General features: G+C 43.8%; 1 pseudogene; it reads left to right on the forward strand.

Annotated features, from left to right (window-relative positions):
• Positions 1-10,214: 10,214 nt before the first annotated feature.
• Positions 10,215-19,438, forward strand: part of LOC118382393 (phospholipid phosphatase-related protein type 1-like) — a 198,521-nt pseudogene continuing 189,297 nt past the window's right edge.

Here is a 19,438-nt window from a genome sequence, read left to right on the forward strand (position 1 = left end):
AAAAGACCCTCCCTGAGCTGAACAAAGACACTCCCTCAGCAGGACAAAGACACTCCCTGAGCTGAACAAAGACACTCCCTCAGCAGGACAAAGACACTCCCTGAGCTGAACAAAGACACTCCCTTAGCAGGACAAAGACTCCCTCAGCAGGACAAAGACCCTCCCTGAGCAGGACAAAGACACTCGCTCAGCCGGACAAAGACACTCGCTCAGTAGGACAAAGACCCTCCCTCTGCAGGACAAAGACCCTCCCTCAGCAGGACAAAGACCCTCCCTCAGCAGGACAAAGACCCTCCCTCAGCAGGACAAAGACCCTCCCTCAAAGCGTGTTTTAACGGTGGGCTTCTCCATAATGTCAGTACAGTGAAATGCTTTTGTTCAGTACAGTGAAATGCTTGGTCCCAGTCATGTACTGTGTTTTCCACACCACCCTCTGTAGCATCATGTAATTGAGAGCACTGCTGTTGCCATACCATGCAGTGATGCAGCCATTTAAAAATAAATAAATAAATAAATAAATAAATAAAGTCTGATTTGCCTTCTCAAGTTCCCTCTCTCTGGCACTCGATGTCGCCGGTCTACTGACCAACGGTCCTGGCAACTCACAGTATGTGCACCTGGCAACCACCATTACCCGCACCTGGCAACCACCATTACCCACACCTGGCAACCACCATTACACACACCTGGCAACCACCATTACACACACCTGGCAACCACCATTACACACACCTGGCAACCACCATTACACACACCTGGCAACCACCATTACACTCGCCTGGCAACCACCATTACACACACCTGGACTTCATCATTACACACACCTGGCAACCACCATTACACACGCCTGGACTTCATCATTACACACACCTGGCAACCACCATTACACACACCTGGACTTCATCATTACACACACCTGGCAACCACCATTACACACGCCTGGACTTCATCATTACACACACCTTGCAACCACCATTACACACACCTGGACTTCATCATTACCTTGAGTATACTCCCTTTATTTAGCCCTCAGAAGCCTCAGTCATCAGGCAGTATTGGTTTTGTTAACGTTCAGTACGCTTCTCCTGTTTTGTTTATCTGCTAATTCTCATGATTAAACTCACCTTCTGCAACTGCTTCCTGACTCCCAGAGTATACAGGGGTGAGTGCTCAGTCCTCTCCTTTTCTCCCTGTTCACCCACGACTGCACGGCCAGGCACGAATCCAACACCATCATTAAGTTAGCTGACGACACAACAGTGGTCTGATCACCGACAACGACGAGTCAGCCTATAGGGAGGAGGTCAGAGACCTGGTCGGGTGGTGCCAGAATAACAACCTATCCCTCAACGTAACCAAGACCAAGGAGATGATTGTGGACCACAGAAAAAGGAGCACCGAGCACGTCCTCATTCTCATCGACGGGGCTGCAGGTTGAGAGCTTCAAGTTCCTTGGTGTCCACATCAACAACAAACTAGATTGGTCCAAACACACCAGGACAGTCATGAAGAGGGCACGACAAAGCCTATTCCCCCTCAGGAAACTAAGATTTGGCATGGGTCCTGAGATCCTCAAAAGGTTCTACAGCTGCAACATTGAGAGCATCCTGACCGGTTGCATCACTGCCTGGTACAGCAACTGCTCGGCCTCCGACCGCAAGGCACTTCAGAGGGTAGTGCGTACGGCCCTGTACATAATTGGGGCAAAGCTGCCTGCCATCCAGGACCTCAACACCAGGCGGTGTCAGAGGAAGGCCCTAAAAATTGCCAAACACCCCAGCCACCCCAGTCATAGACTGTTCTCTCTACTACCGCATGGCAAGCGGTACCGGAGTGCCAAGTCTAGGATAAAAAGGCTTCTCAACAGTTTTTACCCCCAAGCCATAAGACTCCTGAACAGGTAAACAAATGGTTACCCAGACTATTTGCATTGTGTACCCCCCCCAACCCCTCTTTTACGCTGCTGCTACTCTCTGTTTATCTTATATGCATAGTCACTAACTATACATTCATGTACATACTACCTCAATTGGCCCGACCAACCAGTGCTCCCACACATTGGCTAACTGGGCAATGTGCATTGTGTCCCACCCACAACCCGTCAACCCCTCTTTACGCTACTGCTACTCTCTGTTCATCATATACGCATAGTCACTTTAAACATATCTACATGTACATACTACCTCAATAAGCCTGACTAACAGGTGTCTGTATATAGCCTCACTACTATTTTTTCAAATGTCTTTTTACTGTTTTATTTCTTTACTTACCTACACACACACACACACACACACACACACACACACACACTTTTTTTTTGCACTATTGATTAGAGCCTATAAATAAGCATTTATAAATGTAAATGTAAATGGCATATATTATTATTATTATTACACCTGTTGTATTCAGATTTTCACTGTGAGGTTTACACTTGTTATCGGAGCAGGTGACAAATACACTTTGATTTGATTTACAGTGCCTTGCAAAAGTAATCATCCCCCTTGGCATTTTTCCTATTTTGTTGCATTACAACCTGTAATTTAAATAGATTTTTATTTGGATTTCATGTCATGGACACAAAATAGTACAAATTGGTGAAGTGAAATGAAAGAAATTACTTTTTTCCAAAAATGGATAAGTGGTCCACACATATCTGTTCACCCCTTTGCTATGAAGCCCCTAAATAAGATCTGTTGCAACCAATTACCTTCAAAAGTCACATAATTAGTTAGATTGCACACAGGTGGACTTTATTTAAGTGTCACATGATCTGTCACATGATCTCGGTATATATACACCTGTTCTGAAAGGCCCCAGAGTCTTTAACACCACTAAGCAAGCTGCACCATGAAGACCAAGGAGCTCTCCAAACAGGTCAGGGACAAAGTTGTGGAGAAGTACAGATCAGGGTTGGGTTATAAAAACATATATGAAACTTTGAACATCCCTTGGAGCACCATTAAATCCATGATTAAAAAATGGAAAGAATATGGCACCACAACAAACCTGTCAAGAGAGGGCCGCCCACCAAAACTCACAGACCAGACAAGGAGGGCAACAAAGAGACCAAAGATAACCCTGAAGGAGCTGCAATGCTCCACAGCGAAGATTGGAGTATCTGTCCATAGGACCACTTTAAGCCATACACTCCACAGAGCTGGGCTTTACGGGAAGAGTGGCCAGAAAAACGCCATTGCTTAAAGAAAAAAACTAAGCAAACACGTTTGGTGTTCACCAAAAGGCACGTGGTTTACTCCCAAAACATCTGGAAGAATGTACTCAGATTTAGCCTTTTGTCCATCAAGGACAACACTGTCTGGCGCAAACCCAACACCTCTCATTCCCCCGAGAATGTTTTTCATCGGCAGGAACTTGGAAACTGGGCAGAATTGAAGGAATGATGGATGGTGCTAAATACAGGGAAATTCTTGAGGGAAACCTGTTTCAGTCTTCCAGAGATTTGAGACTGGGACGGAGGTTCACCTTCCAGCAGGACAATGACCCTAAGCATACTGCTAAAGCAAAACTCGAGTGATTCAAGGGGAAACATTTAAATGTCTTGGAATGGGCTAGTCAAAGCCCAGACCTCAATCCAACTGAGAATCTGTGGTATGACTTAATCTTAGGGATCGGTGTCCCGCAAGCAGAACAACTTCCGGTGAAACTGGAGGGCGCATTATTCTAATAAATAATCATAAATAATAAGGATTTTAAACACTAAGGTACATATAAGTGTCTTATATCGGCTGAAGGCTTAAATTCTTATTCATCAAACTGATCCGTCTGATTTACAGCGAAAACATGCCATTGTTTAACCTCTTCAGTCGACCCTCTACTTTTTAGAGAGCTCTAGATGGGACGCCTGCGTGCCAGGTAGGAAGGAGCAAGAGGTTAATGACGGCTCCCCGTATTAAAAACATGTTTCCACCACCACAGGTTTCATACACGAATTAGAGATTAAATATTCACTTACTTTTTTGAAAATGTTCCTCTGATTTGTCATCCAAATGGTCCCAGTGATAACAGTGTCGTTTTTGTCAGATAAAATCCTTCTTCATATCCCAAAAAGTCTGCTTAGTTGGCACCATCGATTTGAGTAATCCACTCGTTCAAACAGGATTCCGAAGAACTACCGCTAAACTTTGTTTCAACAAGTCAAAATATGTTTCCATTTACTCCTCAGATACCCTGAAATGAAACTGTAATATTTATTTTGGAAGTAGTATGTTCAATAGGAAGCCGTGCGTAATGTCTTCATGGCGCACGCAAACACAGATTTCCAAGACTGTGTCCTTCTACTAAAACGTATTTCTTATTTGCTTTTGAAGTTACAAGCATGACATTTTAAACAGACTGCTGACACCATGTGGAAGCCATAGGAATTGCATCCAGGGAGCTAATTTACAATATAACCTTTCTCTTGCATTTCTAAGAGGATGGTCTCTCTCAAAAAAAAAAGTAATCTGGTTGGTTTTTCTTTGGAATTTCTCCTGCCATATCTATAGTGTTTTATTCTCCTACATTATGTTATGCCTCCAACTCTATAATCACGTTTTCAGACGACACAACAGCAGTAGGCTTGATTACCAACAATAACGAGATTTCAGCTGATACTCACTCTACAGAGAGAGAGACAGATTTCAGCTGATACTCTACAGAGAGAGAGACAGATTTCAGCTGATACTCTACAGAGAGAGAGACAGATTTCAGCTGATACTCTACAGAGAGAGAGACAGATTTCAGCTGATACTCTACAGAGAGAGAGACAGATTTCAGCTGATACTCTACAGAGAGAGAGACAGATTTCAGCTGATACTCTACAGAGAGAGACAGATTTCAGATGATACTCTACAGAGAGAGACAGATTTCAGATGATACTCTACAGAGAGAGAGACAGATTTCAGATGATACTCTACAGAGAGAGAGACAGATTTCAGATGATACTCTACAGAGAGAGAGACAGATTTCAGCTGATACTCTACAGAGAGAGAGACTGATTTCAGATGATACTCTAGAGAGAGAGACAGATTTCAGATGATACTCTAGAGAGAGAGAGAGAGATTTCAGATGATACTCGATAGAGAGAGAGATTTCAGATGATACTCGATAGAGAGAGAGAGAGAGAGAGAGAGAGACTGATTTCAGCTGATACTCTAGAGAGAGAGACAGATTTCAGATGATACTCGATAGAAAGAGAGAGAGAAAGAGAGAGAGAGAGAGAGAGCGAGAGAGAGAGAGAGAGAGAGAGAGAGGGAGAGAGAGAGAGACTGATTTCAGCTGATACTCTAGAGAGAGACGGTTAACCTATATAAAATACAGGTCTATGAGAACACACAAACGACACGTATCTAGGACTAAATATCAGCAACACAGGTAGCTTTCACAGGGCTGTGAATGAGCTGAGAGCCAAAGCAAGAAGAGAATTCTATGCCATTAAATGGAATATTAAAACCAATTAGAATCTGGTTTAAAATTTTCCAAATCAGTTATAGAATGAAACCAATTGCTCTCTATGGCACAGAAAGAAGTATGTGGTCCACTCTCTAATAATGAATTTACCAAATGTGAGAAACATCCGAATCGAAATACTGCATGCATAGTTTTGCAAGTGCCAAGAAAATCTCCCAACTAACGCTTGTAGAACAGAATTGGGCCAATACCCCCTCCTTATTCAAATAGAGATTAAAACGTAGAGACAGAGAGGGACAGTTAACCTGATGACCCCAGATGTCAAGACACGGTGGGTCAGTATTTCATCAGTAGTCCTAAAGGACACCCTTTTCCCTACATGGTCCTATGGGTCCTGTCCAAAAGCAGTGTGTAGGGAATGTGGTACCCTTCTAAACCTTCTAGCCTCTGGTACACAGTCGTGAGGGTGAACACATCTTAAACCCAACGTCTCCAAAACTAAATTGATGGTAATATCCACGAGACAATAAGAACCCGGATAACCAAATTGTAGTAGTATTTACAGTAAAATTCAAGAGTTAATGTCACGATCGTTATAAGGAGTGGACCAAGATGCAGCGTGATATGGTTCCATTCTCTTCATTTGGGAGTGAAACTCAAAAGAAAACAATCAATCGCAAACCGAAACGTGACGCAACAATAGTGCTCACAGGCAACTATACATAGTCAAGATCCCACAAAGCACAATGGGGAAAATGGCTGCCTAAATATGATCCCCAATCAGAGACAACGATAAACAGCTGCCTCTGATTGGGACCCATACCAGGCCAACATAGATGTATATAATCACCTAGATAAACCACCCTAGTCACTGTCACGCCCCAACCAACATAGAGAAAAAACACCTCTCTATGGTCACGGAGTTAAAATGAACACTGTTATTAAACAGAAAATGAAATAGATTTAACATATCAAACCCATTTGTAATGTTGTCCAATCACCTGTTAGGATTACGATATCGGTATGTAAATATAAATAGATGACACGTGCTGTTTGATGACTGCATAAAGTGTTAGTCTAGTGAACATGAGGGATTTACTTCAGCTATTCTCCTATTACTACTCTATGTAGTAGAGGAGACAGTATTATAGTGTATTTACTGTATCTAGTCAAATCAAATCGAATTTTATTTAAATTTATTAAATTCAGTACAGAGACAAAGTGGAATCTCAATTCAATGGCTCAGACACAAGAGGCATGTGGCAGGGTCTACAGTCAATCACGGACTACAAGAGGAAACCCAGCCCAGTCACGGACCAGGATGTCTTGCTCCCAGGCAGACTAAATAACTTTTTTGCCCGCTTTGAGGACAATACAGTGCCACTGACACGGCCTGCAACGAAAACATGCGGTCTCTCCTTCACTGCAGCCGAGGTGAGTAAGACATTTAAACGTGTTAACCCTCGCAAGGCTGCAGGCCCAGACGGCATCCCCAGCCGCGCCCTCAGAGCATGCGCAGACCAGCTGGCCGGTGTGTTTACGGACATATTCAATCAATCCCTATACCAGTCTGCTGTTCCCACATGCTTCAAGAGGGCCACCATTGTTCCTGTTCCCAAGAAAGCTAAGGTAACTGAGCTAAACGACTACCGCCCGTAGCACTCACTTCCGTCATCATGAAGTGCTTTGAGAGACTAGTCAAGGACCATATCACCTCCACCCTACCTGACACCCTAGACCCACTCCAATTTGCTTACCGCCCAAATAGGTCCACAGACGATGCAATCTCAACCACACTGCACACTGCCCTAACCCACCTGGACAAGAGGAATACCTATGTGAGAATGCTGTTCATCGACTACAGCTCGGCATTCAACACCATAGTACCCTCCAAGCTGGTCATCAAGCTCGAGACCCTGGGTCTCGACCCCGCCCTGTGCAACTGGGTACTGGACTTCCTGACGGGCCGCCCCCAGGTGGTGAGGGTAGGCAACAACATCTCCTCCCCGCTGATCCTCAACACGGGGGCCCCACAAGGGTGCGTTCTGAGCCCTCTCCTGTACTCCCTGTTCACCCACGACTGCGTGGCCACGCACGCCTCCAACTCAATCATCAAGTTTGCGGACGACACAACAGTGGTAGGCTTGATTACCAACAACGACGAGACGGCCTACAGGGAGGAGGTGAGGGCCCTCGGAGTGTGGTGTCAGGAAAATAACCTCACACTCAACGTCAACAAAAACTAAGGAGATGATTGTGGACTTCAGGAAACAGCAGAGGGAACACCCCTATCCACATCGATGGAACAGTAGTGGAGAGGGTAGCAAGTAAAAAGTTAAGTTCCTCGGCATACATCACAGACAAACTGAATTGGTCCACTCACACTGAGAGCGCCGTGAAGAAGGCGCAGCAGCGCCTCTTCAACCTCAGGAGGCTGAAGAAATTTGGCTTGTCACCAAAAGCACTCACAAACTTCTACAGATGCACAATCGACCCTGTAGTAGAGAGCATCCTGGCGGGCTGTATCACCGCCTGGTACGGCAATTGCTCCGCCCTCAACCTTAAGGCTCTCCAGAGGGTAGTGAGGTCTGCACAACGCATCACCGGGGGCAAACTACCTGCCCTCCAGGACACCTACACCACCTGATGTTACAGGAAGGCCATAAAGATCATCAAGGACATCAACCACCCGAACCACTGCCTGTTCACCCCGCTATCATCCAGAAGGCGAGGTCAGTACAGGTGCATCAAAGCTGGGACCGAGAGACTGATAAACAGCTTCTATCTCAAGGCCATCAGACTGTTAAACAGCCATCACTAACACAGAGAGGCTGCTGCCAACAGAGCATCTCTGGACCGGGACCTGGCGGGAACTCAATATCTTTTATTTGTTTTATTTTACATTTATTTAACCAGGCAAGTCAGTTAAGAACAGATTCTTATTTTCAATGACGGCCTGGGAACAGTGGGTTAACTGCCTGTTCAGGGGCAGAACGACAGATCTGGCCCACCTCTGGACCTGGCGGGAACTCAGCCGTACCTTTGTGAGGTATATAGGTCATATAGCTGCTCCTTTTTAATCTGATCGGTCTGCAGTGTGTGGGCCAGCATTGGGTCGGGCATATACTGGGACAGAAAAACACATGTTGTGGGCCCCAGCTGAGCCTGAGTCCTTTTACTAACTGGGTACCTCAATATACAGCAGGGTCACAACATCAGGTTTTCAGCGAGCGTGACGTGACTTCCACTTTTGGACCATTTTTATGTCACTTATATATTGAAGCGACTTCTTCGTAGCAGGTTAGGAGAATTTACGGAGCAGGTTAGGAGAATGTACGGAGCAGGTTAGGAGAATGTACGGAGCAGGTTAGGAGAATGTACGGAGCAGGTTAGGAGAATGTACGGAGCAGGTTAGGAGAATGTACGGAGCAGGTTAGGTGAATGTACGGAGCAGGTTAGGAGAATGTACGGAGCAGGTTAGGAGAATGTACGGAGCAGGTTAGGAGAATGTACGGAGCAGGTTAGGAGAATGTACGGAGCAGGTTAGGAGAATGTACGGAGCAGGTTAGGAGAATGTACGGAGCAGGTTAGGTGAATGTACGGAGCAGGTTAGGTGAATGTACGGAGCAGGTTAGGAGAATGTACGGAGCAGGTTAGGAGAATGTACGGAGCAGGTTAGGAGAATGTACGGAGCAGGTTAGGAGAATGTACGGAGCAGGTTAGGTGAATTTACGGAGCAGGTTAGGAGAATGTACGGAGCAGGTTAGGTGAATTTACGGAGCAGGTTAGGAGAATGTACGGAGCAGGTTAGGAGAATTTACGGAGCAGGTTAGGAGAATGTACGGAGCAGGTTAGGTGAATGTACGGAGCAGGTTAGGAGAATGTACGGAGCAGGTTAGGAGAATGTACGGAGCAGGTTAGGTGAATGTACGGAGCAGGTTAGGAGAATTAAAATAGCAGGTTGGGAGACTGAGTTTATGGTTAGGGGAAAAAGTTAGTGTTGGCAAAAAAAAAATGCACTCCTAACCTGCTATGAAAATCACTTTGTATCGAAGTGGCGTGAAGAGTGTGTCCGTTAATAACAAGGAGGTACTCAATCTTAACTCCTCCTCCACGTTTATTGGATTGGTTGAACCAGGACCAGAAGGAATGAAATGCCTTTTATTTAATGCTACATTAGGTTACCTTTGATACAACCTCCTCCCCGGGATAACTACACTTGGGCAGAAGTGTATGGTGGACAATATTTTGATATAAAAACGGGAAAAAAAAACTATTGAGTGTAGCCTCAACATTTCAAGCCATCAAAGTTCGTATTGTAGTATAAACCATCACAGTTTATATTTTAACGATCCCTGGGTTTATAAGCGCGGATATCGACTCTGCCGCTTGAGCATGACTTTAGGGTACAGTCGATGGCGCGCTGGACTTTAGGTTAGAAGATCGAGGGTTCGAGACCTGCTCCCTGCCTTCCTTACGATATTATTATAGTCAAGAAATTGTGAAAATGATGTTTGGAGATTGGACTAATAGTAGAGTATTTGAGGTTCTATCCTATTGGCTTGGGCTGGTGGTGGATTCATCCCCAACCTTCTCGCCAAGTAGTCAGTAAACGGACAGGTGTACAGGTGATACACGGGTTGTGACTCCGCCAAAAAACCCCAGTTTGTAAAAAATAAAGACTAATTCCGGGTGGATGAGACCTCAGTCCCCGTTGATCGCGGGGGACGCTGTATGAAAGCTCATTATAACGCCTGAGTGGGTTCTCAGTGGTAAAAACACGCCTTGTCCCCGCCTCCGATTCATAGCATCCCCTTCACGTCCTCTCTTTCTGATCACCCGTCTCAAAGTACACGCTGGAGCACTCGGACAATACGATGGAGTAGCATGACTTTGTCCTTTCTTTCCTTTCCCTTTGATTGACTTAATTTGGAATATACTTTAATCACACGGTAAGTTGTCCGTGATGCAGTCGGTTGCACATTGACCCACGGGTGAGAAATACGCGGAATGGTTGGTTGCTATTCGCCAATTCAACTGTTGTCTATTGTTGCTGACATCGTCCACGGTCGATAGGCTCCTGCTGTAAAGGACAAGTGGTTTTGTCATGTGTGGAGCCGCAGCGTGTTTCTGGCAGCCCGTTACATGTGTGTTTCACTACAGCGTCACGTTGTTTCAATGGTCAAAGCTGGAGAGGGAAGCGTTGTGGATGGAGGACAGGCTACTACTTACTGGCATGGTCCTCAGAGGGTCATTTTGACCAGCGAGGAACCGTGGACTCAGACAAACACCTACCTCTGGAAGTCATTTAGGACCGTGAGGTGATGGCTGTCTCATTACCACACCGTCGTCGTGTTGACTTTTACATCACGAGTTGTGTGAGAGCCTATAACATCCTAAACAGACATAATATGTTCGCCATTAGCGGGGACATGGTGATGCAGCCTAGTTGTTTTTGTCCCCCTTTTGTTGTTGTTGTCGTTGTCCGGTTTTAGGAGCAGTGCTGATTTTTAGGATAAAAATGAATATATGAACACGCGAGACCTGATCCTAGATCAGCACTCCTACTTTAAGATCCTGATGCGTGATCTCCCGATCATCTTTACCCCAATGTGATTGCACACGATGCCCTACGGGCTGTGGCCCTTCTAGTTGGTGTGTAGGTACACATCAGGCCTATAATGATATTGATGTGTGTCGATGCAATAAAGCAATTCGGGTGATTTTCAACAACAATGTGGAAATCCCCCATCAAAAGAGATTGAATTCACTCAGCTCTATTGGATCAGCTAACGTATCTGGCCAGTGAGTTCACATGGGCACATCATCACGCTGTGTCATTTCCTATGGGCCCTGGTCAACAGTAGTTTACTATGTATAGGGAACATACTTCCGCTATCGACAGCTCCTATGGATGGATGGAAAGCCCTACAGAGCCCACATCACCGCCATAGCCCGAGAATTTGTAGATGTTGCTCCCCTTGTTACACATTCATGCAGTTGTACACACACACACACACACACACACACACACACACACACACACACACACACACACACACACACACACACACACACACACACACACACACACACACACACACACACACACACACACACACACACACATTGACAGCCTCATTTTCAGTGTGGAGGGTGAATTCATGATGTCTTGTAGTGATCCTTAGTTTCTTCTAATTGGCTAGATTAGTAATGCATGTGTATTGTGCTGTGTATTAATCAATGAAGGCTGGACAAGCTCTAGGCTACAACATTGTGTTCTATAAGCTCCAGCTGGCTATTCAAATAGTGACTACTAACCCCCCTACTTGGCAACTTCTTTCTTTAGGTTGGGTACTTTGGAATGTCGGGAACACACTGCCTATAGGCTACAGCACATCGACACATATAAACACCTTTCAGACTGAACTAAGCACATATACATACTGTTCAGACTGAACTAAGCACATATAAACACCTTTCAGACTGAACTAAGCACATATACATACTGTTCAGACTGAACTAAGCACATATACACACTGTTCAGACTGAACTAAGCACATATAAACACCTTTCAGACTGAACTAAGCACATATAAACACCTTTCAGACTGAACTAAGTACATATACATACTGTTCAGACTGAACTAAGCACATATAAACACCTTTCAGACTGAACTAAGCACATATAAACACTGTTCAGACTGAACTAAGCACATTTAATTCAGACTGAACTAAGCACATATAAACACCTTTCAGACTGAACTAAGCACATATACATACTGTTCAGACTGAACTAAGCACATATAAACACCTTTCAGACTGAACTAAGCACATATACATACTGTTCAGACTGAACTAAGCACATATAAACACCTTTCAGACTGAACTAAGCACATATACATACTGTTCAGACTGAACTAAGCACATATAAACACCTTTCAGACTGAACTAAGCACATATAAACACCTTTCAGACTGAACTAAGTACATATACATACTGTTCAGACTGAACTAAGCACATATAAACACTGTTCAGACTGAACTAAGCACATATAAACACTGTTCAGACTGAACTAAGCACATATAAACACCTTTCAGACTGAACTAAGCACATATAAACACCTTTCAGACTGAACTAAGCACATATAAACACTGTTCAGACTGAACTAAGCACATATAAACACTGTTCAGACTGAACTAAGCACATTTAATTCAGACTGAACTAAGCGCCTTTAAAATGGGCCAATGCAGCCGTTTATATCTCAATATCAAATCATTTCTGGGCAACAATTAAGGACCTTACTCAGTTACATCATGTGATGTAAAAAGACCTTTATAAATACATTTGATTGATTTTTCAATTAAAATGGTAAAAAAAAAAAAGTTTCTTAGCAAATATCAATTTCTAGAATTGAACTATGACTGTCTGGGAGGGGCTTGAGTGGGAGGGGCTTGAGTGGGAGGGGCTAAACAGAAAACAAGCGGTTTGGAACTCTCTTATGGGTGTATGGCAATTCAACAGTAACACAATTATGCTTTTGAAAATGAATTCTCCCCTCCACAAAAACTGCAATGAAACAACACCACTTACTCACTGCTAGCCTGCACTGGAAGTGTTGGCTACGTCATGTTGGCTTCACGAAGTCACTGCTAGCCTCCGCTGGAAGTCTTGGCTGCATCATGTTAGCTTCACTAAGTCACTGCTAGCCTCCCCTGGAAGTGTTGGCTGCATCATGTTAGCTTCACTAAGTCACTGCTAGCCTCCACTGGAAGTGTTGGCTGCATCATGTTAGCTTCACTAAGTCACTGCTAGCCTTCGCTGGAAGTGTTGGCTGCATCATGTTAGCTTCACTAAGTCACTGCTAGCCTCCACTGGAAGTGTTGGCTGCATCATGTTAGCTTCACTAAGTCACTGCTAGCCTCCACTGGAAGTGTTGGCTGCATCATGTTAGCTTCACTAAGTCACTGCTAGGCTTCGCTGGAAGTGTTGGCTGCATCATGTTAGCTTCACTAAGTCACTGCTAGCCTCCACTGGAAGTGTTGGCTGCATCATGTTAGCTTCACTAAGTCACTGCTAGCCTCCACTGGAAGTGTTGGCTGCATCATGTTAGCTTCACTAAGTCACTGCTAGCCTCCACTGGAAGTGTTGGCTGCATCATGTTATCTTCACTAAGTCACTGCTAGCCTCCACTGGAAGTGTTGGCTGCATCATGTTAGCTTCACTAAGTCACTGCTAGCCTCCACTGGAAGTGTTGGCTGCATCATGTTAGCTTCACTAAGTCACTGCTAGCCTCCACTGGAAGTGTTGGCTGCATCATGTTAGCTTCACTAAGTCACTGCTAGCCTCCGCTTGAAGTGTTGGCTGCATAATGTTAGCTTCACTAAGTCACTGCTAGCCTACACTGGAAGTGTTGGCTGCATCATGTTAGCTTCACTAAGTCACTGCTAGCCTCCACTGGAAGTGTTGGCTGCATCATGTTAGCTTCACTAAGGCACTGCTAGCCTCCACTGGAAGTGTTGGCTGCATCATGTTAGCTTCACTAAGTCACTGCTAGCCTGCACTGGAAGTGTTGGCTGCATCATGTTAGCTTCACTAAGTCACTGCTAGCCTCCACTGGAAGTGTTGGCTGCATCATGTTAGCTTCACTAAGTCACTGCTAGCCTGCACTGGAAGTGTTGGCTGCATCATGTTAGCTTCACTAAGTCACTGCTAGCCTCCACTGGAAGTGTTGGCTGCATCATGTTAGCTTCACTAAGTCACTTCTAGACTGCACTGGAAGTGTTGGCTGCATCATGTTAGCTTCACTAAGTCACTGCTAGCCTCCACTGGAAGTGTTGGCTGCATCATGTTAGCTTCACTAAGTCACTGCTAGCCTCCACTGGAATTGTTGGCTGCATCATGTTAGCTTCACTAAGTCACTGCTAGACTCCACTGGAAGTGTTGGCTGCATCATGTTAGCTTCACTAAGTCACTGCTAGGTCTCCACTGGAAGTGTTGGCTCCATCATGTTAGCTTCACTAAGTCACTGCTAGCCTCCACTGGAAGTGTTGGCTGCATCATGTTAGCTTCACTAAGTCACTGCTAGACTGCACTGGAAGTGTTGGCTGCATCATGTTAGCTTCACTAAGTCACTGCTAGCCTCCACTGGAAGTTTTGGCTCCATCATGTTAGCTTCACTAAGTCACTGCTAGACTGCACTGGAAGTGTTGGCTGCATCATGTTAGCTTCACTAAGTCACTGCTAGCCTCCACTGGAAGTGTTGGCTCCATCATGTTAGCTTCACCAAGTCACTGCTAGCCTCCACTGGAAGTTTTGGCTCCATCATGTTAGCTCCCCAGTCATGATGCACACAAGTTAACACATTTAAATAATGCGACACAGCATGTAGACATTTTTTAAAACTGAATTACTGTTCGCAAAACAATGTCCATACAGGCTTTACAACACTTTACAATGAAAGAAAATACCAGTAGCTTCCCATTTTGTAGGCTAACTTAACTCGCTAGCTGACAGCTGAAGTTAACATCAATTCACTCCCCTAGTACTTTGTTTGTGATATTATACACCACCTGTGCTTTACTCTACTCTACAGTAGAGTATAGTTCAGTTTCTTTACTCTACAGTAGAGTATATTTCAGTTTCTTCACTCTATAGTAGAGTATAGTTCCGTTTCTTTACTCTACAGTACAGTATAGTTCCGTTTCTTTACTCTACAGTAGAGTATAGTTCAGTTTCTTTACTCTACAGTAGAGTATAGTTCAGTTTCTTCACTCTACAGTAGAGTATAGTTCAGTTTCTTTACTCTACAGTAGAGTATAGTTCAGTTTCTTTACTCTATAGTAGAGTATAGTTCCGTTTCTTTACTCTACAGTAGAGTATAGTTCAGTTTCTTTACTCTACAGTAGAGTATAGTTCAGTTTCTTTACTCTATAGTAGAGTATAGTTCCGTTTCTTTACTCTACCGTAGAGTATAGTTCAGTTTCTTTACTCTACAGTAGAGTATAGTTCAGTTTCTTCACTCTACAGTAGAGTATAATTCAGTTTCTTTACTCTACAGTAGAGTATAGTTCAGTTTCTTTACTCTACAGTAGAGTATAGTTCAGTTCCTTTACTCTACAGTAGAGTATAGTTCCGTTTCTTTACTCTACAGTACTGAACTCTACTTTACAATACTGAACTGTGCTCTACCCTACAGTACTGAACTGTGATTTACTCTACAGTACTGAACTGTGCTCTACTCTACACTACTGAACTGTGATTTACTCTACACTACTGTACTGTGATTTACTCTACAGTACTGAACTGTGATTTACTCTACAGTACTGAACTGTGATTTACTCTACAGTACTGAACTGTGCTTTACTCTACAGTACTGAACTGTGCTCTACCCTACAGTACTGAACTGTGCTATACTCTACAGTACTGAACTGTGATTTACTCTACACTACTGAACTGTGATTTACTCTACAGTACTGAACTGTGCTCTACTCTACACTACTGAACTGTGATTTACTCTACAGTACTGAACTGTGCTCTACCCTACATTACTGAACTGTGATTTACTCTACAGTACTGAACTGTGATTTTCTTTACAGTACTGAACTGTGCTCTACTCTACACTACTGAACTGTGATTTACTCTACAGTACTGAACTGTGATTTACTCTACAGTACTGAACTGTGATTTACTCTACAGTACTGAACTGTGATTTACTCTACAGTACTGAACTGATTTTCTCTACAGTACTGAACTGTGATTTACTCTACAGTACTGAACTGTGCTCTACCCTACAGTACTGAACTGTGATTTACTCTACAGTACTGAACTGTGCTCTACTCTACACTACTGAACTGTGATTTACTCTACACTACTGAACTGTGATTTACTCTACAGTACTGAACTGTGATTTACTCTACAGTACTGAACTGTGCTCTACTCTACACTACTGAACTGTGATTTACTCTACAGTACTGAACTGTGATTTACTCTACAGTACTGTACTGTGCTCTACCCTACACTACTGAACTGTGATTTACTCTACAGTACTGTACTGTGCTCTACCCTACACTACTGAACTGTGATTTACTCTACAGTACTGAACTGTGCTCTACTCAACCGTTCTGGGTAATAAACTAGCAATAGTCTGTTGCTAAATATCTAAAAAAAACTAAAAGCATTGGCTGGGAAACACACAGTATTAAATAGAGTCATGACTACATGGAACTCTCTGCCGCCCGAGGTAGCTCAAGATAGCAATAAAACCAGATAAAAACCCCTGATAAAATAACACCTTTACTGCCCACAACAGGACTGTGAAGAGACACGGCCATGTTTGTGTTGTAATGGACTCTTTATTATGTGGGTGGGTGGCCTTGTGCACAAGCCTTGACTTGAAGAGACACACAGACAATGTGATATATATGTTGTATTGTAATTGCCACTGTATTATGGATTGTAAATGTGTAGATGGGGGGCCTTTGCATGAAGCATTGACTTGTGGGAGCTGGAACGGCTCGTAGAACAGGAACCATCTCCTGTTTCTGAAGCGGGAGGCAGAGGCAGGAAATGATGTGCTGTCATGTGCATTATTAGGTATTTTTATGTGTTGTTTTGTTTCCTGTTTGGACCCCAGGAAGACTGTAATTGAGGATCCCAATAAAATATGAATTACTAAACCTGACCAATCAGGTTCGCTGTATGCACAGTCCAATCTGACCAATCAGGTTCGCTGTATGCACAGTCCAATCCGACCAATCAGGTTCGCTGTATTGTACTGCACTGTGAAAAGCGTGGAAACCTAACTGTAGTTTGTCACTACTCTGATTTCATATTAAGTCAATTACAGACAGTCTGTTATTTTCCGAAATTCCATTAACGATTTGCTAACGGAATTTCAAGTTTTGATTCATCACTTAATAAAAAGAGGTGTAACGATTCACCCACAGTTCAAATGTTTAAGAGCCCAAACCAATGGTTAAGGTACTGGTACATCGGTCCCCGGGAGCCCAAACCAATGGTTAAGGTACTGGTACATCGGTCCCCGGGAGCCCAAACCAATGGTTTAGATACCAGTACATCGGTCCCCGGGAGCCCAAACCGATGGTTAAGGTACTGGTACGTCGGTCCCTGGGAGCCCAAACCAATGGTTTAGATACCAGTACATCGGTCCCCGGGAGCCCAAACCAATGGTTTAGATACCAGTACATCGGTCCCTGGGAGCCCAAACCAATGGTTTAGATACCAGTACATCGGTCCCTGGGAGCCCAAACCAATGGTTAAGGTACTGGTACATCGGTCCCTGGGAGCCCAAACCAATGGTTAAGTTACTGGTACATCGGTCCCCGGGAGCCCAAACCAATGGTTAAGTTACTGGTACATCGGTCCCTGGGAGCCCAAACCAATGGTTTAGATACCAGTACATCGGTCCCCGGGAGCCCAAACCAATGGTTAAGGTACTGGTACATCGGTCCCTGGGAGCCCAAACCAATGGTTAAGTTACTGGTACATCGGTCCCCGGGAGCCCAAACCAATGGTTAAGGTACCAGTACATCGGTCCCTGGGAGCCCAAACCAATGGTTAAGGTACTGGTACATCGGTCCAAATTAAGCCGATTGAAACGTTACAAATGACCGTTTCAATAATGTTGTAACTCATATAGTCTTATTCTGAAAATACCTTGTATCAGTTGTGACATAATTTCCTTCAGGTCAGTAGCCTATTGAACTTTATGTATGTAACTGCGTATGACAGGGCGGGAGACACAGCTGCTAGTGCCAACCAGAGGTAGACCTTATCCCTGTTGTACACAGGGCGGGAGACACAGCTGCTAGTGCCAACCAGAGGTAGACCTTATCCCTGTTGTACACAGGGCGGGAGACACAGCTGCTAGTGCCAACCAGAGGTAGACCTTATCCCTGTTGTACACAGGGCGGGAGACACAGCTGCTAGTGCCAACCAGAGGTAGACCTTATCCCTGTTGTACACAGGGCGGGAGACACAGCTGCTAGTGCCAACCAGAGGTAGGCCTTATCCCTGTTGTTCACAGGGCGGGAGACACAGCTGCTAGTGCCAACCAGAGGTAGGCCTTATCCCTGTTTTAATAAGATAGATCTGTACAGCACCTTTAGCATTCAGCTGCTTGCGTTGTCATAGACTTTACCAGTTGAGTGACAACCAATGTAATGTGCTGGGTCATTGTTACTAAAAGCGCTGTAGAAGATGTAATTGTACCGGAGTGGATTCAACTGCCGATTGGTGTTTAGAATCATTCATAGATTATACGGATTGTTCAGGTTTACCATAAGAAATAGTTTTGGTTGTTTTGCTTTAATATTTTTAAACAGTAAGTGTATTTGGTCATTTTTCCATGAACCGGTTAATTTCATAAAGGACAGCAACAATTTTTTGTGAGTTCGTGCATTGTCTCAATCATAGGTCGGAGTGGGAGAACCTCTCTGTAAAATTTAAAATGGTCTAAACCATGTGGTTTTGAGACGGGGGAGGATAAAATCCAAAACTGCATTATATTAATTGGCTAAATGCCATGCTAATTTCTAAAGATAAATATTGACATAGTACTAGCTAAAACAAAATTATCTGCAAAAATGACAATTTAATCAGTGGTCATTGTTGGCTAAGTTACTTTCTAAATGTAATCTGTTACAGTAACTCGTTACCTGTCCGAAATAGTAATCAGTAACTTTTGGATTACCCCAAATCAGTAATGTAATCTGATTACATGCAGTTACTTTTAGATTACTTTCCCTTTAAGAGGCATTAGAAGAAGCCAAAAGTGTATGTTACCAATTGAACGACATCTATTGCAGGATAAATCACTGTCAAAGTTTACATAGCTGGCCATATATGGATGTTACAATGTACTTTATGTGTTGGTTATGTAGCCTTCTTCTAACCAATCACTTTCTAATGCATTATAATAATATGATTAAATTATATATTTACTATAAAAACCAAAGTTATCAGAATTCCAGTCATTGTAATACCTCTTGATCTTCAGGAATTAGACG

This window comes from Oncorhynchus keta, chromosome 12 (assembly GCF_023373465.1).
Source record: "Oncorhynchus keta strain PuntledgeMale-10-30-2019 chromosome 12, Oket_V2, whole genome shotgun sequence".
Lineage (NCBI taxonomy): Eukaryota > Metazoa > Chordata > Actinopteri > Salmoniformes > Salmonidae > Oncorhynchus > Oncorhynchus keta.